Consider the following 27,238-nt stretch of genomic DNA (forward strand, 5'->3'; position numbering starts at 1 on the left):
AAGAAGGCCCTATTTCTTATATATGTATAATATATGTATAATTACCTTTATTATCATTATTATTGGGGATACTGTTGACCTCTAATAGGGTGGGACAGGCTGCTCTTGTTTATGGCTGCCATTAATCGCTATAGTTTACTTTCCCCTTCTTCAGTTTGAAATCTCCCCTGAGGTTTATATAATTCCCTTAGCCTTAATGTCCTCTATTCGGGCCTTCTATTTTTAATCTGACAGAGTGTGTGTGAACAGTGATTGCGACACATCAGCCGGATAAATAGCATAATTAGGTTTTTTTTCTCTCTATCTCTTTGCTGACCCCAGGAGGACTGGACTGTCCCATGCAATGTCCCCTAAGAGAGTAGTAGAGTTTTATTAGAAATTGCGCCGTTTTCTCAGATTTGACTGAAATGTTTCAGGGGGACAATATAAACAGTATTTCTGCGGCATAAATAACATCTGTGCAGATAGGTAAATACTTTAAGATTATACAAGATGCAAGTTTGTATATATATATATATATATATATTTACAAACTTGCATATATATGCGTGTTTATGGGTGTATACCAACGTCTGTGATGACGCTATACACGTATATATATGCAATCAATTATGACTGGTGAAGGAAGAGCACAGAATTTACAGCCATTCATCAGAGGCATGGCAGCCTAGAAGGATAGGCTCTGCAACTTTGCCTGGCTTACCCCTCTACTTGAATGGCGTGTCGGTTCATTGTTGGAATTGCTACAATGTGAGAATACTAAGCAGGGGTGAAACCATTCCCACGTGTGAAAATGGGGAAAATAATCCGACAGGAGAAGAAACACGGGAGAAAGAGCTGGATAAGGTCTTTGCAGTCACACCGACTTTGTTGTTGTTGAGCGTTTAAAAGCAGCTTTGAGGGGAGAAAAAAAACTTCGGTCTTCGCATACCGTCATCATATCAATTAAAGTATTTTTTCCCGCCCAAACCGAAAATAAAGGCCCGCGGCTTTACATCTATTTTAAGGGTAGCAACTGACCCCTAATTAAAATGTACTGAACGAACTCTTAAATTTTCCTGTTTAGACCCGAAGAAGTGAATTCATTATTTACCCAAGCGTCTAAAATCAAATTATTGCGTAATTAGAATTTTGTATTACCGACAGTAAATATATATATGTATATATAGACTGGGGGAAACTGACATTTTATATCCTTTGTCATAAAAAAAACGTAACCCTGAAATGTGCCGCTCATTATGTTTTATTTATGAATATTAAAAGTAGGTTTATGTGTGTGCTTGACTGTCATAAGGGAGACTTTCACTGGTGACTGAAAATAGTGCTATTATAAGTCTAATGAATAACAAGAGTAAACCGTGGTTTCTTGTTTGTTTTCGACACTTTTGGGAACGGCGGGGTGCAATGAAGTGAGAGTCTGGCATCTATGGCCTTGTATCATGCTTTTCATTGCTGTACTTATCTGGGAAGCCAAGAGCGCACGTTTTTCATAGGGACATCCAAGTAATTTAGCAGTTTACCAAATATCCAGTTTTTGGCGAATATTTAGGGAGGTTAAAAAACGAAATAAAAGAAAAGTTTTAAAAGAAAAAAAAATCTGTAGGGAATTTTTACAGCACAGTCTAACGTAAAGTATTTTTAAAACTTTAATTTCATTTAATTTCGTGTATATCGAATGCTGTTTCTGGGATAATCTGGTGTAGATCAGTTTACTCTTCTTTAATTTGACACTATTTGGAACGGACCTGCTGGAAACTGCTGCTCGGTTTGGCATGAGATTTGCTGCAGGGGCAAAGACACTGAGGCCCAAACAGATTACACACTTGCCACTGGACCGTTCTGCGAAGGCCTATCACATGCTACTGTATGTCAGACTACAAGGTGAAATCAAAACCTGTTGATACACACATTCCCAATATCGCTGAAGGATTACTCAACTGAGCAAACGGTACATCTTATAAACAGCATACTGATACAACACATAAAAGCTGGGGTCAAATTTAGCTCAAATGTGTAAATAGACACCCGCTTTACTTGACCTGCACAGATTAGTGGCAGTGGGTATGATTAGCAACACAAATTTTGCCAGATACAAATGTCTAAAAGAATGCTGAAATAAAAGGATGTTTTAATTTTATTTTATTATTTATTTACTTTTTTTTGTTTTGGGTTTTTTTTTAAGAAAACGCGGTCTTATCTGTGACTCGCAGATGGCTGCAAAAACACTTATTTCACCGGATTCTCACGTTTCCTCTTCAAACTCCGTTTACCCTATAATAGCTCACAGTGGCAACCTCATTTTGCTGCTATAATGCTTAAAAGAAAGAAAATACGTTTTTATTTATTTATTTTATGTTGTGATGCTTACATAACATGTCACAACATAATGGGCATTCGGTTTTTCTTTTTTGCTTAGGTGTAAAAAACGTTTTTTTGGGGGGTGTTCAAAAAAAGCTCACGGCTATTTAATCCTCATGATTTCCTCTATGAGAAGGCTAATTAGGGACATCATATTTCAGCTTTAGCCTCTTGCAGAATCTGTGCGGACTTGAGTCCGAAGTCGACGAGGTTCACATGGGCAGTGTGTGGGACTAACTGCTTGTGAAACGACTTCATTTTTTCGTGAGCGCATATTTGCTCACCTTTGAAAGCCTCAAATTCGCGTCACTCTCGAGCCTCTTACACTTCCAACGTTCATGTTAAGTGAAGTTATAAAACGCTTTTGAACACATGGCAAGGCGGCCCCGATAAGGTGGCAGAGAGTGATTTACCACTATTTTCGTGCACTTCGCGGACTGTTTTTCTATTTCTCTATAGAACTCCTCTGGGAGAGATTACACGTGTAATTTTCAGCTGTGAGATGTTTAAAGTGACCCACCCCCACCGCTACAAACACACACGCACACACACACACACACACACACGCACACGCACACACGCACGCACGCACACACACACATATTAACAAAACATATCTATAAGGCAGGGAAAAAAAACATTAAGGAAGAGTGATGACCTATGAAGTTTTTGGAGGCCAGCAGTTCAGGTAAGGAGAACTAAAGGATTCAGTTCCAGTAGAAAATATAAAAAATCTGTTTAGAGATGGGTGCATTATTATGTGTCGATTACCCCCCAAAAAATCATTTTTAAAGGTTCCCATTCAAATTAAGTGCTGGGTAATGTTTCAGTTATGCAGAGTTGTCTAATTTTAATTTATATTAATGACCACCCAAATACATGCATACACTGAAATACCCTTCTCTGAAAGCACCTTAACTCCTTGACAGGTCCTGGCCATTGACCACTCTGCTCTGACAGCAGTGTGGTGTGAGCTTTTGACCCTCTGACTGCAAAGGGCCTGTGTTCAGTGCCCATGTAAGGGCTCACTGGTGCTCACACTAGGGGGGTCTGCCCTGCCCTAGAGGAGGTGATGGTGACACACACACACACACGCACACACACACAGACTTAGAGCGTACTTCACGCCAAACTCCCTCAGGTATGCACAGCCACAGAGCAGTAAGTGTGTGCATCCAATCTGGAGGTGGAGACACCGGCAGGTTCTTCCTCCTGTGACTCAGTACAGGTCCTGTCTGTACCTTCACATGGCTCCTCCCTCATTCTGGTCAAAAAGGTGAGCTAACACCAGTGCTTGTGTTCTGTGTCAAATGTTGCTATTTTACAAAGTGTACCATCTCACTGAGAAGTTTTTATCAATCAAATATTAAAGATATTCTTAAATAAAAGTAATGGAAGGGACTATTAATGGAAGCCAAAGGGGAGTCTGTCTACTTATGATAAGGCCTTCTTTTTTCCACAATATTCATGTTTTTGAAGAAGATTGATGAACTGTTTTCTTTCAGTGACTTCACAGGGTCCACAAGGGAGGAGGGGCACCGAGCTGCCTGACTGTTTATTTACATTTGCCCTTTTAAATGATCCCTTTCTTCGCAACATCTGCTCCACATTACCACACAGATATCTGTCCTAATGACCGCTATAATGCCTGCGAACACACACTTAGTCAAACACAAGCACACACACACATAGACTGCCTGTAACATTACCATTATCCACTGTTCATATGGGACACTTTACCCTCTCCAAACCACCTTGCACAACAAATGGACCTTTTCTCACTGCTCTTTCTGTTTGTGGTGAGCTTCCCACTTTTCCTCCCAATTTGGTGTAGTCTGATGGATGTAAATGGGCACTTACTTAATTGGATCAGTTCCCAAGATGGAGATAAACGGGGCACAGACTCCAACACCCCAACCCCCTCCACCCCCCCCACCCAAGTTATTTTGAGCTGTGCTCAATTCAGCGGTGTGTGGAGAGAACGTTAATGAGAAGGGGCAAGGAGATGCCGTTGCTGCTCGACTCATCCAAAACTCCCTGCTCCAGACTGGCCCTCACTCCCACACGATGAGAGGAAGCAAGCGGCACGGACCCCATGTGTGACAGTGTCTCAGTGCCAATTTAGCAAAAGTGCCTGCTAGTGCTGCAACTCACAAACTGTCCAATCAGGAACAACTACAATGGCTGACCTGAATTTGGTACACACAAGTAGCAGCTGGATTTTTTAATTTAAAAGACAAATTAGATGGCAACCAAATCTAAACCTAAACATGAAGAAAAATAAATGAGTTTAGTTCTTGTCCATGCTTCATGACACTTGAATGTTCCAGACATTAAGTTGATAAAAGGGCTAAAAATGGCCTTTTTCTTCCCTATCACCCATCCAAAAAATAAATAAATAAATGAATCAAGCAGTGGCTGCATGCCAGTGGGAGTGTGCTGGCTGCAGCACCCTGATTAACAGCATGGTTTACAGCCAACTTCAATAGGTAATTTCATCAGAGAGGGGCTTTAACAGATAAAGACCACCCCTAACTACCCCCCTCTCTGCTAACTACTCCAACTGCATCCCTTCCCACTTGAGACGTCCCATCTAACACAGTAACTGAGAGTTGCTAATACCTGGAGCAGGCTAACATGGCCAGCCACAAACCAGGCTCAAATCATCTATTGACCTCATTTTCAATAAAGGAGCCGTTTCCAGTCTGATGAATGATTTGTTGGTCTTGCATGGAATGACCATCTGGATGAAAGGATATGCTCACTGTAGTAGGTATGTATCACCTGCCAGCTAGGATTCTCTCTACAAACGCTTGCAGTTGGCAGCTTCGCATCTGCCTATGCATCTCACTAAATCTACTATGTATAAAACTAGACCTGTAAAAAAAAAAAAAAAAGAAAAGGAGAAAGAGCTAATTGAATTTTTCACCATATGGTCACTGTTGGCTCAGGTCTTTTTCATCTCAAGTCAAACATTAGGTTATATTGAGCCAATATGAGAAAATCCCCGGTTGCATCTGGAGACATAACAGCAGTTCATTCAGATATCAAAAGCTTTGTACCCGGGCCTCTTTGTTGCAGAATAAAGAAGAGGAATCCAAAACAAATCTGTGAAAGAGCTTTGGCTGTAGTAAAACCTCTTGTCCCACACTGCCTCCTTTTTTTTGTTTAGGGAGCTCAGATTGGGTTCATAGTAGCTGCACTTAAAGTATAGAAAGATCTGATTTATTAGCTTGTCAGGGGAAGCATTGTTCAAGAAAGCAATCAAAAAGCACTTACCTAGCTCCTCTAAAATTACTGCTATTTTACTGGCTAATTTGTGTAACTCCCATGGAGAGACTGGCAAAGGGTTTGATGAGGCATATAATGATGATTAATGAATTTATTGCCCTGCTGCTCATCAAACAGTTGTATATACTCTCTCTCTCTCACTCTCTCTCTCTCTGTCAGTGTATTGTGCCTTCTCCAGAGTGACAGAGAGAAGATCGTTTTGTCCTCCTACCTGCTACCTCTTTTTGGCCGTTAACCTAACTGACCCGATGGGCATGAGAATGTAACGGATGGTCTGTGGGCAGAGTGGGGAACACAATGGACAGTTTAATAAAAGGTTAAACTGGAAACACAAGTAAACCTGCTGCAAGGGACATGAGCTCTCAGCTTTCAGCCTCTGATCACTTTTGTGGGAAAAGCAGAGGGAAACTAGATCCCTGCGACTTCTTCTGCCCTCTACTACCACCGCCACCACAGTAACCCCATACGGACCTCAATGCACCAGCCTCAATAAGCACAAAAGCAAAAAGGAATACAAGAAGCTATGAAGTATTAGCAATGAGTCAACAACAGTCACCAAATACACAAAAGGAAGCACCTACTGTGTTACAAAAATGAAAGAGACGTGTTTGCATATACCATTATTGTGTTGAAACAAGGCCTGCTTTCACCGCAAATGATGATTAATGACTAGTAGGGCAGGGAGGGTGTGTGAGTGTGTATGGCAATGGTACTGTGCTTGTGAAGCGGTCACTCTGGGGTCAAAAGCACGTCTACATATTTGCTAAATAAGACCAGCCTCTTCACCCAGCCTGCTCCCATAAATCTGGGGTCACACATCTCTCGACTCAACGTTGTATGGGATGTTTACACTTGATTACACCACATGCCTTCCCATTCCCAGTTCTTTGGTCAACTGGGCTTGATTGAGTCTGGGCTTGTTCACCGTTACTTGCAACTATATAATACATTGCTTAAACACCACCACTACTACACATAAATACATCCCCACCCCCACCATCACCCCCTATGAGATCAGTTCCCTGGATAGACTGGATTCTGCATTCACTGATTCATTAGGTTGGTCCCTTAAATACATCAAAGAGTTTCCTCGCACAGACAATAAACCAATAAAACCAATTATAACCCATATCTTCTAGGCAATGCCGATCTCTTGGGTGCCAACGTTAGATAATGAAAGAGCGTGATGACATAAGTTTTCTGAGAAAACTCACTTTCTGTCTCTTTCTAGTGTGCTTGCTCTTCCACAGATGCTGGCTCTTCTAAGCATGCGGTGCAAAATAGCACATGCCACAGTTTCCCCCTGAAATAACATGCATGTAATTTGCCCATATATCATAACCCCAGAATTTGTAGTTAAAATTAGAAGAATATAAAGTCCTTGTAAGTATAGTGAGAAGCCAGTGCAAATATAGTGGTGCTTTGCCTATCATGTGTTTCACATTAAATGTTACCAGTTAAAGTTCTTTAAATATTCATGGACCTCCATTGCTTTTTCTTCCTCTCTCTTTTTGATGGAGTGGATGGAGGGGTTCAAGCACAGGCTATTCGGGCTGTGATAACCCCTTCAGCTGGCATGGCGGAGATGAAATGCATTTGTCAAAAGGAGAAATTGAGATTTGCTCAGTGCTGCCTATTATTGCTTTCATTCCTTTTCCTCAAAACAAGAGACGGCAACCCAATCAGGGGAATCGGCATATGCAGATCACAGCGATAAATTTTTCATGAGCATGTTTCATCTTAAAGCAGATGAAAACGACGGGGAAAGAGGTTATTAAACAAAAGATGGAATCAACAGAGTGAAAAATGGTGTTAAAAATGAAGTTTCTAAGTGGGTGTTTTGCTTCACAAGCCATTTCAGTTTTTTGACAAGTATGTATATCATACAACTTATTGTGCTGTATACTTTATGCTGAATGGGAACACTTCAGATCTCCTGTTATGCAGCTTGGTTGTATTTTTAGAATGTAATCTTAGTCTCATCTTTGCAAGTTAAAAAAATAAAAGTTTCTTTTATTGGAAACACATTGAACCAACGGTCAGCAGGTTCACTTACATATATCAATGATAAGTCATAATTATACCGTTTGTTGCTTGTGGGAATCCTGGAATTTTAATGAATGATGCTTCAACTTCCTTAAACGCATGAGCTCTGGTCTCTGGAATGATGGTTGTGTGTGGACCAGAGCTTTTTCACATAATATTTGCAAAAATTTAATGGTTGAATTTAGGGGATTTTTTTTATTTTTATTATTTTTTTATTTTGCTTGACAAAGCACAAACTCTTATTTGACCGCATGCAATAAATATTCAAGTTTGAAGCAAAGGGTCCCAAAATCATCACGAAGCCAATTTTAATACAGCAAATATTTATTCAAACGTATCAAAATGATCTCATTAAGCAAAATTAATAATATGTTGAGAAAAGCATTCAAATTCAAGCTTCTCCGCTATAGATGTTAAAAAGAAATTACCTGAATTGAACAAAAATATGGTATCCTACGAGTCTGCGCACTAGCAGAGGATGACTCTACCGTCCTTGACCTGTTGACTGACACACAAATGCACCGACTTCATTAGCAGGTCACCAGTCAGTGCCCGAACAGTCATTAGTAAATACATGAGTATTGACACACATATAAAAACCTTGCGCACATTATGTCATTGACTAGAGCAGTTTTGCCTACAAGGCTGTTACAAAATAGGAGGCTGATAATAGGTTGTTCAGCCAATTACAGGTGTCCCACCTGAAGCAGTCAATATCAAGCAAAACTGTGATTCATTACCAAAGTGCATGAATAAAAATGGAAATTTAAAAAAAAAAAAAAAAAAGATATATTGACCGTCATAATATGCATACTTTTACACAGCCCTAGTTTGTGTGCATAATTGCTTTAATGTGGGCTATTAAGACTAAGTGGATGTGATTTTACCGTCTGCCCTACATTCAGTATCTCTGCCATGATCAATACTTATGATTTGTAAGTCACCAGCCATCAGTAGCAATGTCTGCCACTGTGTAGTTAAGTGGCTGACCTTGTGAGGAAAAGATCCTTCCTTGTTCTTGAGATTATGAAACAGCGCACCTATGCTGTGAGTATCAAGGAGAAACTTTCATATATTTCATATATTTAAAAGATTTAACCTACCACACATGAGTGTATATGATCACAAAATATGGTTCTGTGCAGCCAAATATGCTAGACATAAAACAGTGTGTCTTTTGGAATAATTAATATTCTGAGATCAAATACAAAGAATGAAAGAATGCAGACAGGAAGCAGAATGTAACTGTGTGTGTGTGTGTTTGTGAATGTGTGAGTGGGGGGGTTGAGATTCTGACCGGCTTTCTGGCTTATACATTCTTTCTTAATAAGTGCTTGTTTGGAGTGCTTTTCCGCGTATGAGATTGACACAAACACACATATACAAACACACGCTTCAGATTAGACGTTGAGCCTGAGTGACTTAAACAAGAAAAGATAGCTCTTTGTATGGTGACAGATGGATAAGCAGAGCTATCTCGGGCTGTAATCTTGGAATAGTTTGAGACACTTTGTGTTTTGGCAACAGACGAACACGATATGTGATCTTCCCCTGAATGAATGAGCAATAGTGTTTTAAGAGAGAGGGATCTGTTTTTGATTCGTGTTGTGTCATGTTTTTACCGTAGGCGATCAGAAACCAACATCTGGCATGATCACTCCCAAATCCAAAGGAAAAAAATGTCACTGTAAGATAATACACGACTCTAAAAATCAAAAACACCACAGGTAAAGAGCTGGATTTCTTGCATATATTTCAGGTCTGTTTATTTTCTCTTTTTTCAGACTAAAATATGTCTTTTCACATTTCTGACTGTATGTCAGAGCATGTTTAAGCAAGTGTAAATACTAAGCAATAAATACTAATCACTCATAGGTTCTGAGGGAGTTACACCAACTAGGATGTACTTGCCTGTGATCAATAAAGAAAACATCAGTGAGGAAGAATCCCCAGTCTCATTAGTATTAGCAAATCTTAACACTGGTCAATCTGCTGCTGATGAAGATATATACTCAAATCTCCTGTGTGCAACTCCTCTTTTGTCTGTCCACATATCTGCATGTGTACTTTGCAACAATACGCATGCCTGTTATTTAAAATTAACACTTGCTGCTATGGGTATTTAGCCATCAAACACATTATTTGTAAGTTGCGTTTAAGATACAAAAAAGTATTTCTGTCTCCCTAATCTCTGTGTCAGGCATATATGTTATCCAGTCTGAGTTATTTGCGTATGAGCTTGTTCAGAATCTCATGTTTCCTCCCAAGCTGACACTGACCGCAGGCATTTTTTGACCAGCAGTTAGGGAAAACTTTTACTGAATTCTGTCTCCACACTCTGTATGGATGAATGAGGCGGAATCTAAAGAGAGAAGGACCAGAGGCACCTAACACAGCACAATGATCAAGTGCTGGTAGCATGAGTAGCCAGAGTACACAGAGCTATTAGTTGTGAGTGATACGGTTGAAGTTACTCCTGTGAACTTTGCAGTGACTCGACGCCTAGTACTGTTGGTGGGGGGGTTCTTGGGAGGAACCGCTTAAGTTGGGGGTGTGGGGGGAGGGTGTATGGCCTAACCGTCGATATTCATCCCAGCAACCACACAACTCCCCTCCTTGTTTCCAGTTGGATTCCGCTTATAAGTGCTGCCATTCTTTCCTCCATTGAGTGCAAGCTACACGTGCTTGTGACCACACTCCCTTTCTCTCCCCTCTGTCTTTCTCCCTCTAACTCCCTCTCCACCGAACCCGGTTATTAACACAAACACTGGCTGACACTTGTTTGTGCTTTTAATTGTGTCTGGATGTTATGTCTCTTGTGAACACATACATTAGCATTTCTCTGGAACAGTATAATCACTCCTTCAACCACAACGCCATGCAGAGAAAGCACAGGAAATTACCACATGCAATCATGTTTGCTGCACAAGCACATTTGGCTTCGCTCAGCTCCTGTATAGTCTGCAGAGGCCTATAACTTTGTGTTGGATTGTGAGTAAGCGATCTTCGGGATGCCTTTAAATTTCACCGTGCATTCCCGAACGTAGTGCCTTTAAATGAAATAACATGAGTTTTTGTGTAGTAATGCCAATGCTGTCAAACTTTTTGAAGGCGATGGAATTAAATGCAAAATATGGATAACAATAGAAAATTAAAGATCCAACTGCCTTGATAATTAGTCAGAATTTATTAACGTTCAGCTTCTGGTAACAAATAAGGACCAAAAGGACAACAATCTAAGGATGTTCACGCAGTGTCCCTTTTTTCCCCACTGGCAGCCTCCTGTACGATCATCAAAGGCTTCAAAGTATCAGTGAAATGATTCTGACTGTCAGAACACATTTAGAGTTTCCTTATTTTTCCCTCGCTGATATAACACGACCCACAAAAAGAAAACCTCCCACTCTTCAGGCCTCTCCACATACTGTGAACAAAGCAGTGGTGTGCCAAGGATTACACTGTAAAATATGCATGTCCCAATGAAATATGTATATAGCTGGGTGTCATCAATGACATGGCTTCTACAAAGACTATACTGGGTACGCAGGAATGCATGTTTCTCTGATTCTGTTCCCTTGATTTTAATGGGTGTAGAAACAAGAAAAGGCTCATCTGGGGAAATAATTAAGCCTGACACCAATGTATTTGGTGTGCATCTGAACACGTTTTACAGAGCCACTAATTTACCTTTTTTGAATAACTTCTAGAATGGCTGTAAAAAAGCATGCAATAAATGGGCTCAGTGCACCAGCCAGCATTGTTTCTAAATTAAACGCCCCAAATATCTTTAGGAAATAAGACTGTTTTCCAGCGGATGAGGACCTAATCTCCTCAGTCATGGTGGTTTGAAGGGGAATGTTTTCGAGTTTTAACAGGGTTGGTTCCAGCATTCCCACCACCACAGCAGTCTAACTGCGAAGAGGGGCTTCTCTTCTCTTCTCTTCTCTGTGCCAACCAGAGGGAAAGAAAGTAAAATAGGTGAGATGTGAATTACACCCGCGAATAGACTAAGGCCCGCTATCAAAAAAGTGTAAACTGCTGCAGTTGATCAAAATACATTTATTAAGAATAGACAATCTTCTAAGAAGAGCATAAAGAAAAGGGTGTTTTTGTATTCATTACAAGAACAAAGCCTAAGGCTTTAGGGCCACTGGATAATCTCCTCATGACTCAGACTCCCACAATCAACACAAAAGCATTAGACCCACAACAGTTTGACAACAGTCAAGTACAAGAGGGTGCAACCAGATGGAAGCAACGTTAGTTAGTTGCCTCTAGCTGCTTGGCTTTGGGTCTCAGGTGTCTGCTTCTCCACAGGTATGTGTTACCATAATAGAGTAGTTAAGAGGGCCTCTTGTCAAGGGCCCTTCCCTCCTGTCTCGGCACACTGACTCCAGTGTGAACAGGGATGCCTGGACAATTTAGCATAGTCTTGTTAGAGTGAGTATTGCACAATGGAAACTGTCATGCGGCTTGTAATGTGTAATTGAACTTGGAGCCATTTTGCTTGAGAATAGTTCGACTCAGCTCGATTAGATTTCACTTGGAAAAGCCGACAGAGATCCTGCACACTGTTTGCTCAAAGGCTCAATTTTTTTTGAGCAGGCCGTAAAGGCTGAGAAGCACTTCTTGGAGCTGCTTTTCCCAAATGGCTACATGTCCAGTGCAGTTGCGCCTTCCTCTTATGTCCTCAAAACCACAATCTACCCCCGCCCTCCAACCCCTACATTGCTTTCTCGCAATTCACCCCACCCTCGCTGGGACTGTTTTGTCCTCTGGAACTTTCATTATGTGAAAAGGATAAAAATACAGCGCACTGTGAATTTATGGTTTTGTCAGATTTGCCATTAAAAATATGAACTTTTTCAAACATTTGCTCAGAAACCAGAGTAAGAAAACAGGGCGACCATTGAGTTTATACAGAGTCACCGCAACAGCCTATAGTCGTCCTTATAGTTTCTTTGTATTAAGGCAGACACCTCAGGATCTCTACACACTCATACACCAACTGCATGAGTGCATATTCGAATTAACATTAAAACCCTACAATATTTAATAAAGTTAATAAAGATCCATAATTGCATAAGCATTCACTAGCAGATGGAACCATGCGCATATCTGTACTCCCACACACACACACACACACACACAAATACCACACACAAATACACAGTTACTGTAATCCATTACATCCTCATGGATGTGTTATACTTGTTTATTGACTTTGCCAATTTTAAAGGACAGTCCGTATATCTTATCCCCTTCCAGTATAAACCTTTCCTACCGATCCCAACCTCAGACACTGATGACACATCCCTTTAAACACCCCTTTCTGTTGCATGGACATATGACTCAATGTTAATGACAGTATTGAGTGTTTTATAGAGAGCCATAATTACAATCATCTAAACCTCCATTCTCGGGAGTTTATGTCCATCTCCACCTTTCTTACTCTTTCCCTCTCTCTTTCTCCATGACAGCTGCTTTTCCTGGGAAAGTGCCTCTTTTCTCAGACGATAATCTATTGCTGTCCTCCCATCGCTTACATGTAGCTACATGGTGAGTCAGTGCTGTAATTCCATCATTAGCTGGATAATGTGTGTGCAGTCTGTGTGTTAAAACTCTAAGTGCCAGCTTTGCTGTGACCCCAGGGCAGCCTGTGGGTTTGACTGATGCCAGTCTACCCAGCAAGCGTCATTTGAGCTCTGTAATGGGTTTTGTCCAGCTCAGTTGGCCTAGACTGGCTTTTGGTAGCAGGACCTTCATACGTGTGTCTGGACTAAACACCAAAAGTTTGAAAACAACGATTTAGTAACCGTAAACTGACACTGGTACCAAAAGTAAATAGTCTTAGAGTACTTTAGCAAAGTGGACAGAATATATGTTAGATTTGATCTTTCATTACATGGCTCTATGCACTGGATCCACGTGATAAAAGAGGACTCACCCTTCACCGTTCTTCTTTACTTGATGAACTTGTTGACCGTTCTTGATGACTTGTCTCTGACACAGGATTCACACAAGGTAACACCCAATCACCTCCAGCCACTTTCTCCACAGCTCGTGGTTGTAGAGGGAGCATTCACCACAGACCCTGCCAGAAACAGACACCTCTAAATCAAAAGTGGAATTACAGTAAAACACGGGTTATATTATGCCAATACCTTAAGATACACTGAAAGACACACAGCCAAATTGATAAAACAGGTCTCAGCTCAGTCCCCACCTGTCTTTTTCCAATAACAAACAACACAATTAAGTTCTAAACTCCGCCATAAATCTTCCAGGACGCATGTTTAAAGAGTCCCTTCAGGCAGACATACATTTGCTTTTGATTGCAGTACGAGGGGAAAAAAAGACAGCAGTTTGTGTCTGGGTGTGAATTTTTATGAACAAGTCATAAGCGTTATATACAGTGCATGCGCATTTGTGCGCTGAAGTTACAAAGTAACACGAAAAGGTAAATGTAGAAACAGCCCATGTGGGAATGCTGTCACAGATTTTGAAATGCATACAAACATACACCCAAGTTCACATGGACTTCATTTACACATGTGTGTGCGTGGGTCACATTCAAGCGCCGTATTCAATCACAGATGAGCTCTTACCAGCCCATGACAAATCTCCACCTGTGTGTGGGATCAGTGTAGTTGTACATGTGGGAGCTCGCCCTGATCCCACAGTGTCTGCACTATCACCTACCACCTGAGGCCCTGCCTGACTGACTGATGGGAGAATTTCATCTGACAAAAAGCATCAGTGATTGATCACCGAGGCTCACCTGAGTCCCTACGGGGGGGCCAGCGTGCCAAAAACTATAGGCCCCGAGAAGGTGCACCTTTCCTAGACTTGTCCACCTGGTTCCCTGGGGCAGATTCCCCTAGAATCTGTGTGGTCATCACCACAGCTATGTGTATGCATGTGACTGCCAACTTCATCATACCAACCGAAAATGTATACAGCACACCTGGGGTTAAGGGAAATTAATTAGACACTAAATCATTTATAATTTGAGACAAGTGTCTTTTCTGTTGATCTTGAAAGAAGCCCACTGATAAAGCAGGTCTCGGAAATAACCCTAGGCTATTATGGTGACTATGCCTGAGAAATAGGTTTTTGCCTCATTAAAAATAAATAAGCCTATTTTATACTGAACAAGAGCGAGCCAAATTGTGGTAAGGAAAGTACAATTAGCATAGAATCAATCCCTTTCTTCACATTTCATTTTTTTCTCTTCTCATTTTGTTACCGCTTTATTTTAGCGCCATAATGAATACTCAGAGAGGAACACACAAACCATGAGATTCTTGGAAGAAAGCAGCAGACAAACCCCCATCTTGCTCATAGCTATGTCTGGATTGCCTTCTGCGCTGAGATAGGAGTCAACATGTTTAGCGACATCAAAAGAAAACCTGATACCTTAAGTATAAGAAGATTAACACTTGCAGTGATCTTGAGCTTAGGCTTCTTCAGGACTTTCAACAGACTGTGCCAGAAGGGACAATTACTGATGAATTGGCACCAACATCTCGTAGTTATTTAACAAAATCTGGCACAGTGTATAAGCTCTCGTCCTTAAGACTTCCTTTCAAGTCTGGCCCCGGTATCAGAAGGCTAACAGATTGGGGAATGTGACGAGAGCCGACAGCAGGGAAATCTGCACGAACACTGAAAGCAGGAGGTGGGAAAAAGAAAACAAGTAAGCAAGAAAGAATGGAAAAAGACAGACAAAGCAGCAAAGAAAGAAACAATCATATCTCTCTGTAGACATTTTATTTCCTGACTTTGGGGCTGTGTCATATCTCACACTGGATATTTGTGGTTTGTCTATGCTCACTGGTATGCCTGTGGGTTTTTACTGTGTACCTCAGTGGACTCAATATGACAACTTTAGGAATGTGACATTGTGTAAAACTCTGAAAACAAATGCTGACAGTCTGCCAGAGAGCCTCAGATGCATGCAAGGCATGGACATGTTGAGAGAAAGAAAAAAAAAAAAAAACACGTTTGAAACACGTTTTTAACATATAATTGTTTGATACTGTATTATTTAATGATTATTGAAATAATACTCTCTAAATGAGCATTTAATAATACTTAAATGTCACAAACCTGCAAAATCCACCTAGAGCACACCTGTAGGAGATGTTATGTTGCCACAAGCTTTCTGCTAATCCTTACCTTGAGCACCATGCACTCACCACAGGACTTTTCGGGGTTTAGGGAGTACACTGCTCTTTACACATATATATCACTCCCTATTAATCCAAAGTACATACTGTATGCTTGTACCTACAACGATTTTGTGCAGCAAATGTAATCTGCCTGTCAGACAGGATGCCAAAAGAGGAAGCAGCACGAAGGAGTCATGGACAAACCCCTTATGCGAAGATGTCTCCTTCCCTGCAGGAAACTTTGACAGCACCCAGGCTTTTTTAATTTTGTTTTTTTACCTCTACAAAACGACGAGGCAACAACTTCTGCAAACTCTTTTGATAACTAACTTGTAAATTCAACTTTTCTGTTTTTGTTAAACTGTGATTTAACAATAAACACTGGAAAATTAAAGTTCTAGTGGTTAAAAATAAAACAACCATAAGTTATAAATTTGTTTTTTACAGTTTTAATTTATAAAAAATACAAACCACATGGATTCAAACTTTTAGATTAAATATCAAACAACACAACAGTTCGACATATGCCTGCAAAATCTTCACTATGAATGTTTTTATATTATATATGGATTTTTACCTAAACTTGACTGAATTCCAACATCTCAAAATTGAACTGATTCATTATGGTGGCAGATTGATATAAATTGGCAGAATCTGAGCTCATCACTTTAGAAAGTCGGGAGTGACGAGTAAATATCCCCCCAGAGCCTACGTGTGAATGTTGAAACAGCAGGCAGCAGCACAGGGCAACACCAGTACTGACATGTGCTGGTGTTGAGGGAGGGATAGGCAATTTTGCAGCCGAAAATAGGTCACCAAATTGGGAGGATGTGTTCGGTGTATTACGTGATCGGAGTGAGGCATGGTGCATGTTGAACACACAGTTCAGTTTTCCGTTTGTCTGTATAAATGCATCATGTACTTACCTCTTCTCCACACTTTTCCATTTCCTTCTGAATATCGCACTACTTACTGCATTGGCACTGAATATGTAATGTGTAAGCAGTGCTGTAAATTAGTCGCACATGAACATAATTTCATGAACACTGTTGCTTTGTGTGGGTGTCATCTGTCATTCTTTGTAAGCAGCTGGTGCATGTCCAGTTTTTAACTAAAACCGCATGCTCTAAACCATCATTTTTGCAAGATTATTTATACAATTTTTTTTTTAAAAAAAGAATGATTTTGAGTGATTTATTCCTACTTAAACATGTTTCCAGTTATTATGGGTTTTAATAGAGCTGAATAGATGCCATAGCACGTTCCGTGTTGTAAAACTCACACTCTACATTTCTTTAACAAAGCTGTGAGTGATCCATCGCAGAACTCCAAGACATGGTAAAGATAACAGGTGACAAGACAAGAGGCGCCAGTTCGTTGTTGGATCTAGAGGCTGCCTAGGGATACTGTGACAGACACTGGATTCTGACACATCTCCGTGGTACATGGGGAGGAGCAGGAAAACTGAGTGATTTGGCGTTGTTTTGGAGAAATTCCCTCTAGTCATTGTGCTCTCTCATTCCCTAACCCTCTCTGGTGTGACTATGACAGATAGACAGAAGAGACGTGACCTGAAACAAGCGGCTGTTTGATCATCTCCATACTGCTTTCATTCTGTCACAGATCTTTGCAAAATCACTTAATATTAAAAAAAAGTTTCCAGTATTATTAAAGTGAAAATAAGCTCACTGGCGCCAATGCATTATACATCAATAACTCTGACGAAATCTATTTTGTAACTAAATAGATGAGCCAGAAGAAGAAAGAGAAATTGTGATAAGTCTCAAGAAGGGTATAACACAGGATGCACATGTCTCAGTGTGTGCTAGTGTGCTAGACACGGAAGGGGAAAAAAGATTGTTCTAGAAAAAATATTGAAATTTTGTCAACGTTGCAAGCCAACCACGAGATGTGTGCACATATACATGTAGATTTATGTGGACAAATTTTAATTAAAAGCCATGAAGCTACTTGTACATTATGAGGCACAAACTCAAACAGCTAACATGATTTTAAGGTTCAAGAAAGGGATATAGGTGTTGGCCCTCGTTTCAGATTAAGCTTGCATGATGTGTTTTTATGGAGAGAACATATACAAAAAATAAATAAATAAAATCTAAATCTTTTTTTTGCAAAGGCTGAGGTGTATCTATAGATTCACCCAGACACACACACACACACACACACACACACAAACTCAATGCTATTGCAACACCTCATAAAGTTAGAGACTGCCCACACCCAAACAAATTTAAAACAATCAGAGGGTTTGGCAGGAGCAGACTGCTGTAGTCATAACTCTGGTCTCAGTGACAGCTTGCCCTGCTCACCTCATCTGTCTGGCCTCTATAAAGACCAGCCTTCTGGACAAACTCAGACTGCCCCTGACCTCTTTTCACACCCTTCCTCAGACACACCTAGAGCCCTTTTTTATGGATCCCTTATATCCTAAATCACTATGGCTGGTGATAGACTTTGACACAACTTTGAAAAACAACTTACATTATAAAACAGTCAACACATTTTAGGACACACAAAATGTAAATCTTTTGTAATGTAATGACATTATTTAGATAGACTGAACTTCTACAGAAGTAGCAGAGCAAGTTCACATCACAATTCTATAAAAAAAAGAAAAAAAAGAAAAGAAAATCCTGCATGCCAGTGACAGTAATAAAAGTGCAAACATATCTAACATAATTCCCAGTAAAGATAACATTGTATCGTTTTGTTGACTGATAACACAGTACATAGTGAAGGCATCCAGCACAGTGAGGTCAGCAAAAAAAGTCTGACGCATAAACACTGCAGCTGAAAATTGTTTCTCTTTCTTCATGCGACATTTGCATACAGCCACATAAATGTGAAAGCACCCATAGGTCTACAAAATCACCTTTCAATCCTTCCATTTCTGACAGTCACAAACCAAAACATTTGAAACTACACAGACACATGCTGGGACAAACACACTTACACACACTAATGCATGCCTCTCTGATTCTCCTCCACTGCTGTACCCAACCACAGACGACTTAGCCAGGATTTACGCAGCCCAGTCACAGCGTCTCCATTAATTGCTGAAAGTGACACCGTGCACGGTTATTACACGATTACGACATGACAGCTCTCGTTTTTCACCATTAAGAAGCAGACGGGCCCGTGCTCAGCTGCAGCAGGGTGTCAGAACATGGAAGTGAGCCGGCAGGAAGACAGGTTCTACAGCGAAGGCCGAGGCCGCAGCATGGGGTGCTTAGCTTGCTCATATATTGGCACGATACAGGGCGCTGTTAAAAATGTTTCCAGCTTGAAGAAACTGGATATAAATGGCTGAAAACATGTTCAGTTAATAAGAACAGCAAAGTGACTATACATAAAAGTTACAAAAATAAGAGTCCGTGTCATTTTTTCATTCCTTTATGGTTATTAGGGTAATAGGAGAAGTAGCAGCAGTAAAAGTAATTGTAAACCCAGCGGACATTTATGAGAAATAGTGACTGTATGTCAAGCATTCAGCAGTGAAGCTTGGCATTCATAGTTGTCATTGCCTTGACCTGATATCTACCACTTCTCAAACATCAGTAAAACAGATCTGTCTATCTGTATGTGTGTGTGTATACACACACACACACACACACACACACACACACACACACACACAGTAGTTTATCCATCCACACACGGATGGATGGATAAACTACTGTTATACTTTTTCTTCTAAATTAACACCAATGAATAATGACTTAAACCATAACATACAGTACACCTGGCTCTACTGTCCATGTGCATATTCAATCACACAAAGTAACAGTCCACTGAGGTACAACTAAGTCTGTTAAGACAGTCTAGCGACCATGATACTAGTAAAAGAAAACTAGCGTCTACTGTTCCAAAGATTTAAAGAATGTATTTTTCAAGTGGGGCAGCAAGAAGGTCCTGAGTTGGATTCCTCTCCCCGTGTTTGTGTGGGTTCTCTGCGGGTACTCAGACTTCCTTCCACAGTCCAAAGAATCTAAATTGCCATAAACCCTGACAAGGATGAGTGGAAAACAATGGATGGATATTCTTCAAATACAAAACATAAATGCTGAAAGTGAAAACTTTTTATGTCTTTGTGGGGGGACAAGTTCAATTTGACTTTGATGCCAAAAACATGTTCCATTGTTTGAGATTGAATAAAAATGTTTTTCTTCTTTTAAAATTAGATTAAGTCCCCTGTAAAGTCCTCTCCTTTTGCACCGTGGTCCCCTTTCTAGTAGTCCTGCCTCATAGGTGGTATAATGTGCCAGGAGAAGTGAGTGGAGAAGCCAGTCAGGCAATTTAATCACTGCACTCTGCTCACAGCATCACAGAATGCCAGCATCACTAGCATCACAGGCATGTTTACTGCTGCTATGTTACAAACAAAAACCATATGAAAACTAAAATATGACTTAAAAAATGTTATCATTTAGGCTTGGTAGCATGGAGATTAAAATAACTCTGCGTATTCATGTTTAATATCAAGTAAAGGCAAGTTCCTCCCTGAGTCCTACTCCCTGGCTCAATCTTACAATCCCTAATTGTAAGATTGAGTTGATGAACAGGCATCCGTTCACTGCCCCACCACGTGCATCTCCAAAATGTTTATGCTTACCATTAAGAGTTTCCAAACAGATGCCTAAATTCTTAATTTTTTATAGATCTCAATTTTCGCATTCAAAGTGGCATACCCACTTCTCACGACCAGTTTTGTGTGATTAGAAATTAGGCCCCGGAATTCTGTTGTGGATGTTCATGATATCCATTTGCAAGATTTTATGCTCTGTTTGGCCACTAAGTCTAGTTCTTCTCAACTCCACCTGTATGTTTAAGAACTGATGAAATGCCTCTGTAATCTTCTTGAATGACGGTGAAGAATAAGAATCTAAACTTTTAAAACTTTTGCACCTCCCATAACACAAGCTGCCACAAGTTTGTTAAAGGATGCAATCCTTCTCCTTAAAGAAGAGAAGTGAAAATTTTCAACCCTCAACCACAAGTCAAATACTGACATGGACACAATAAATGTAATTTTATTTTATATGCCATGCAACCCATCACTATCCCACAGTAATGGGGCATGTTCTTAACTGTGTCAGCACATTCACCAAAGATATGAATTCATAATTGCTACTTCTTTGCCCACAAAAATAAAGAAAGAATGAATGAAAAAAAGAAAACAAAACACAACATTGCCATTTCATGGAATTGTTAAGGTACATGCTCATCTGTAACTACAGTTATGAGAGAAAATAGATCCAGACTGTGGTTCTACTAATTGCCCACTTGAAGTAAAGACGTCAAAGGGGTATGGATTTTCTGCCAGGGAAGTCGTGTGTGGCTGTCCCTCTCCTGATGCAAGAGCGGATGTGAATTATGCATTACAAGGTATGAGGCTGGTAAGGAGCCGGGGCTCTGGGAATTTAAAGGCATTTGTGTTTGTCACACAAATCAGGAAGTCTCGCTGCGCTCAGAGGCAAATCTGAACCGATGGCTGAGAGAGGAGGATGACACCACCATTTCCACAGAACTCAAGCCTAAGAAGGAAGCAGGAGAGAAAGTGTGTGTGCGTATGCAAAACTGAAATATAAAATAGAAAACAGACAAGACGAAGAGCTTAATGGAGTATTTATTACAAAGGTTTAAAATGGTTAGTTTGCTAAATAAAAAGTCGAATCACTCATTAGGAATTACTTAGGAATACTGGGATGTGGGCATGAAGTTCAGCAGTGAACTTCCCTAATGTTTTGGTGAACACATTGAAAGTATGTGTGAAATTACTTTTTTTTTTTTTTTTTTTTTTAAATCCCTGGCTCACCCTCTTGCCTTTTGATTTTGTTATAGTTAGAAATAGATACACACAATTCAGCATTTGCTAGCAGTTTCTCTCATGTGACCCTTAGGTTCACACTAAACACACTATAGATTAAAGCCACTGAACTCTGCTCAGGGGGCAGTTCTCTTCCTTCCTAGCATACCACAGTCCTCTGTGAATTGTCTGTCAATAGGACTGTGTGTGTCAGTGTGTGATCAAATCTACACAATTTACTCTAAACTTTTACCCATGTTTGTGTATTTATGTCTTTGCAGAAGATCTGTCTCACACAGTCTTGACGTGGGGATTGGTCTTAAAGAATCTTATTTGGGAATGAGCTGCTGGACAACTGGGCATGAGTAGGGTTGGGCTGTTGCCCTTCCACCGATGCCGATACTGCTGAGGTGCAGATAGAGAGGAAGCAGATCACAGTCTGAGAGACTGAGTCCAAACATTTTGACCTTGCGTGAGCACAAGGTTACTTGAACTTGTTCCCAGATTTAAACTAGCGACCACCTTGAAATGTAACTCCACACACTATAAATAAAATGCAGTACTGTGCAAAAGTCTTTAATCACCTCTCACCTCTAGATTTTTCTAAGAAAATGGGAAGTTGATGAAGCAACTTGCTGAAACATGTGCAACCATAAATGAAATTGCAGTGTATAAGGTGACAGCAGTTTCTAATGAGTTTGAAAGTGATATGTGGTATAATTAGTTCATCCTTCAATACAGTATGAACTGTCTTAAACAAGATTTCTTGTAGTTTCAGGGACAGTAATCTTTTTTGGCTTTTTATACTTTTATTATTTCTAATAAGGCTTTGATGAACAGTACATGGCTCAAATAAAGGTGGATAGGAACAGTATCTTGGTTAGACAGGTTTTTAGGCCCGTCATTTCTTCACTACATGTCATGTGTTATCCTTGGCATTTAACTTAATAAATGGGGAGAAAATTTGTGTTTTTGTGACATGTGTTATATGTAGATGTATCGCTGGTTTATCCATTGAGTTAGGTGCCTTTTTAGACTTAAATGAAAGCAGCTTTAAAAAAAAAAACACTTTGAAAGACCTTCAGAAAGCCTGGAGAATTACTGCTCAAGACCACTTTAAAGGTCCACTTTATGGCAAAAACTGGCTCATTGGGAGCAAAAAAATTAGGAGTGACTCACAACTTTTGCACACTACTCTGTGAGGTCTCTGACCACACTCAGATTTATTAAGTATCTAAAAAATAAAAGTAAAACATGGACATCTTTATCTAAAATGTGTAAACAATGTGTGACAGCTAACACCTATAAAATTTTGCCTTCTTACTTGTATTTACAAAAAATGTAGGGCATGGTCAAAAAGCATGAAACAAGCTCCTTTACTCCTGGACCTGGTATAAGATATTTGCTCAAATTATTAAAATTATGACATGAAATACCACAGTAGGTACTCATTGTTTTAGTTTTATTAAATTTTCTGTTGCCGTTGCTACTTTAACTCCATAATTCCACACATAAACAAAGGGGGAAAAAAGCAAAATGTTAAAATGGTATCCACTGTAAGGTCAAAGCTACTGGAATTGTTCAACTATTATTTCCAAGAGTATGAGTTTAAAGCAGCTTCTTACCTTGCTGCAGACAAGGGACTGCATGTTATTTAAGGTAATGGCATAAAGGCGTGGCTACCAAGCTGAAGCTGGCAGACACATACCAGACCTTCACTTAAAAGGCCATGTCAGAGGTTAAGTAGTCATGGAAAAGGAGGCAGAGATCCGCTGCTATAGTTATTAGCCAGCATAGTTTCTCTTGTCAGCAGGTGGGAGGTGGTGTGCGGAGCAGGTGCTGCTCTGGGCCAGTGATCACAGCTGAACCTTAGGCTGTGATAAGCCCACTGCCACTTAAATTACACCCACAGCACCACTTTGACCCTGCATGGTTTGTATGGTGTGAGAGAAAGAAAGTGAGACAGTTGAGGATACAACTGCGAGAAATAAAAGCTGAGATATGTGGATAAACATGAATATGGATGCATGGGTTTTCTTCTTTTATTGGTGTAGATTAAGCAATTTCAGTTGTTTTTAGGTGATTCGATGCTGTTTTATTAGGTTTTTTGTTTTAATATAGGGCTGTTTTAATTTTATGTTTTATGTGTTTTATTTATTTATTTTGCTGTTTTCTGTTATTCCATTGTTTTTACTTATTTTCTGTACCGCACTTTATTCCTGTGCTGGGTATTTTAAAGTGCTTTATAAATAAAATTGGATTGGATTGGATTGGAAGCAATAAAAACAATTTCAAGTGAGGAAATAAAAGATTCACACTAAGCATAATCTAGCTGAAATTAAATCATCACAGAAACCAATTTCATGCAAAACTCCCAGTAAAGGCAAACTGATGGTATTGATGCACTATACTGCCAAAAATATCCACACATCTGGCTCCACACACATATGAACTTTCTTAATCTACAGGGTTTATTATGATGTCAGCCCACCCTTTGCAGCTATACCACCTTCAACTTTTCTGGGAAGGCTTTCCACAAGGTTTGGGAGTGTGTTCAGGATATATTTTTGACCATTCTTCCAGAAGTGCATTTGTGAAGTCAGACACTGATGTTGGACGAGAAGGCCTGACTCACATTCTCCACTCTAATTCATCCCTAAGGTCTTCTATCAGGCGGAGGTCAGATCTCTGTGAAGGCCAACCAAGTTGTTCCACACCGGACTCCCATATCCATGTGTTTATGGGCCTTGCATTGGTGCGCAGTCATGTTGGAACAGGAAAGCTTCATCCCCAAACTGTTCCCACATTGTTGGGAACATGAAATTGTCCAAAATGTCATGGTATGCTGAAGCAGTAAGGCTTCCTTCCACTGGAACTAAGAGGCTGAGCCCAACTCCTGAAAGATAACCCCACACATAATTCCCCTTCCACCAAACTTTACATTTGGCACAATGCAGTTCTCCTGGCAAATCGCCAACCCCAGATGCATCCGTCAGATTGCCAGATGGAGAAGCGTGATTCGTCACTCCAGAGAACACGTCGCCACTGCTCTAGACTCCATCAGCAGCATGGTTTACACCACTGTAAACCATGCATTGCACTTGGTGATGTACGGCTTGGGTGCTGTTGTTCAACCATAGAAACCCATTCCTTAAGGCTTTCTAGCACTCTTCTTGAACTAATCTGAAGACCACATGAAGTTTGAAGGTCTGCAGCAATTGACTCTGCAGAAAGTTGGCAACCTCTGTGCACTATGAGCCTCAGCACCTGCTGACCCCGCTCTGTGATTTTACATGGTCTACCACTTTGTGGCTGAGTTAGTGTTATTTGTAATCTTTTCCACTTTGTTTTAATACCAATAATAGTTGACTGTGGAATATTTAGAACTGAGAAAATTTCACGACTGGACTTGTTGCACAGGTGGCATCCTATCAGGGTACCATGCTGGAATTCACTGAGCACCTTAGAGCAACTCCTTCTTTCACAAATGTTTGTGAAAGCAGTCAGCATGCCTTTGCCCTTGACTTTATATACCTGCAGCGATGGATATGATTGGAACATCTGAATTTAGTGGGATGGGTGAGTCAATACTTTTGGCAATATAGTGTATTCAAGATGTTTTGATTAGATTCACAACATTGCTCATGTCTTGAGTAAAACACTGCATGAGTTTAAGATGCATTTAAACACTGCATCTTAAAAAGTTGCTGCTAGCCAACGGGTGACTGCAAACATAAAGTAAGCCATCAAATACTAAGGAACATGAAAAAACAGCAACATGTCAATCTAGCTAGGACTTGAGCCTGACAATACAGATGTCAACTGCTTTTAAACAGGTGGTGTCATCAGGGAAGTTGGACAGTACCCTTTAGTGGACATAGTACGCAACATCAACAATAATAATATGTTTAAAGGGTGTTTTTCTAGCCTCTTGTTTAGTTTTTACATTTTTATAATGTAAAAACTAAACAAGAGATGACATAGTTTTTTTAGCGAATGGCCAATATTAGCCAACACATCAGCTCCACCGATGTACCAGTTAGACTCTTCAGAAGAGTAAAGGTTAACTAAAACTGGGAACAATTTCATTTCTCATTCATTCTTATGACCACTTTATTCAAATGTTGAAGAAAGCCTTCAAATTCATTCTATAGGAGTCTAAATTTTCCTACTTAGTAGGGTACTTTTAATCTGCTAAATTTACTGTTTTCCTCTGCGTATACAAACTAAGCATTCCCTGTATCTTTTCCAAATAAACTGCTACGGAGTTTCACTGGAAAAAAAAATCTTCATTACTTAATAAAACTCTTATTGCAAAATAATTGCACGGTTGTAACATGAAAAACTTTAAAGCCTAAACACTTCAATTTGAAGAAATAGTTTACTATCTGTGGTTATGACATTCAGTTTTTGACAAACGTTTTTTATGGTTGTCAGGTTATTTTCTACTACGTCAAGTTATTCATGTACAACAGAGAATCAGAGAGAGATGGCCAAACATCGCATTTGTAAAGAATGAATGAGAAGGAAAATACATGGAGAGCATAGAAATGTGAGGAACATATTGTGGAAGAGCAGACAGGCAAAGCTGAAGCTGGAAACAGATGACCTTATGATCTTTTTCAAAAGTCAAAGTAACATTTGATCATGTGGTCAACCATGAATGACTAAGAGATGTAAAATTTCCTTTGTGGTAACATCATGGCCTTAAAAAAGCTTAACTGTGCACATGTATGTGCAAATACTTAAATTCCAGTTATGATTGACAGCTTTGAGTATGTCTGTCAGTTTATGGTCCCTCTGATTCTTCAAATTCTTTTTACACTTCAGAAATCCACCCCAGTGTTGATGTGCCTTCTCAGGATATGGGGGTGGATAAAGGCTGCCAATAAGAATGAAAGATGTAAACCTATGAGGTTTTGTCAAACAGAAATGCTCTTCCAGAAACTCGCATCAAGCACAGATTGTTTTATTGGGGTTTTTTGTTAGTTTTTTTTGTGAATTCAGTGTTGTCACATTTTAACGACATTTTGTAAAGAAAGAAAAGTACGACAAAGGTCAAGCTTAGGAACTGAAACCAGCAGAATAAGAAGGTGAGGAAAGTGCAGGGGTGGATGCATTTTTTTTTATGATTACCCGTTTTTTAGCTACAGCCCATGAGACCCCAGTACTAGAAGCACTTCTAACAAACCAAAATCATAAACAAACAAAAAATGGTAGTAGAGACGGAATGAAAGTGGACAGAGAGCAGAGGCATGGACAGCTTTGAGGATTCGGCGAGGTGAAGTATCGATCATACATTGACAAACACAATAGAAATTTTAGATGTGATGTGAGAGGCCCCCATCCATAATTTATCAGCGAGCCAAATGTGAGTGACGTGGGGTGTGGACAGGGGGGAGCACTAAGTATTGATTAGTGGGGGAAAAATGCAAAGAATAAGGGGAGCTCTAGAGAGAGAAGAGTTGGAGGGGATGCAAGAAAGAGAAGGGGGTGGGGGTTGCAAGGGGATAGGAGGGTTGTAGATGGAGCACAGAAAAGC

The 27,238-nt window shown here is 40.0% G+C and overlaps 1 long non-coding RNA gene across 1 annotated transcript in view; it reads right to left on the bottom strand.

Moving 5' to 3' along the window:
• LOC102783536 (uncharacterized) overlaps positions 1-27,238 on the bottom strand; it is a 163,254-nt gene that overhangs the window by 40,492 nt on the left and 95,524 nt on the right. The window contains exon 2 of the long non-coding RNA XR_436523.2: positions 13,643-13,789. This is a non-coding gene — a long non-coding RNA (uncharacterized LOC102783536). The remainder of the gene's footprint in view (positions 1-13,642; positions 13,790-27,238) is intronic.

The sequence above is a fragment of the Neolamprologus brichardi genome, chromosome 1 (genome assembly GCF_056152115.1).
Source record: "Neolamprologus brichardi isolate AB-2024 chromosome 1, ASM5615211v1, whole genome shotgun sequence".
Lineage (NCBI taxonomy): Eukaryota > Metazoa > Chordata > Actinopteri > Cichliformes > Cichlidae > Neolamprologus > Neolamprologus brichardi.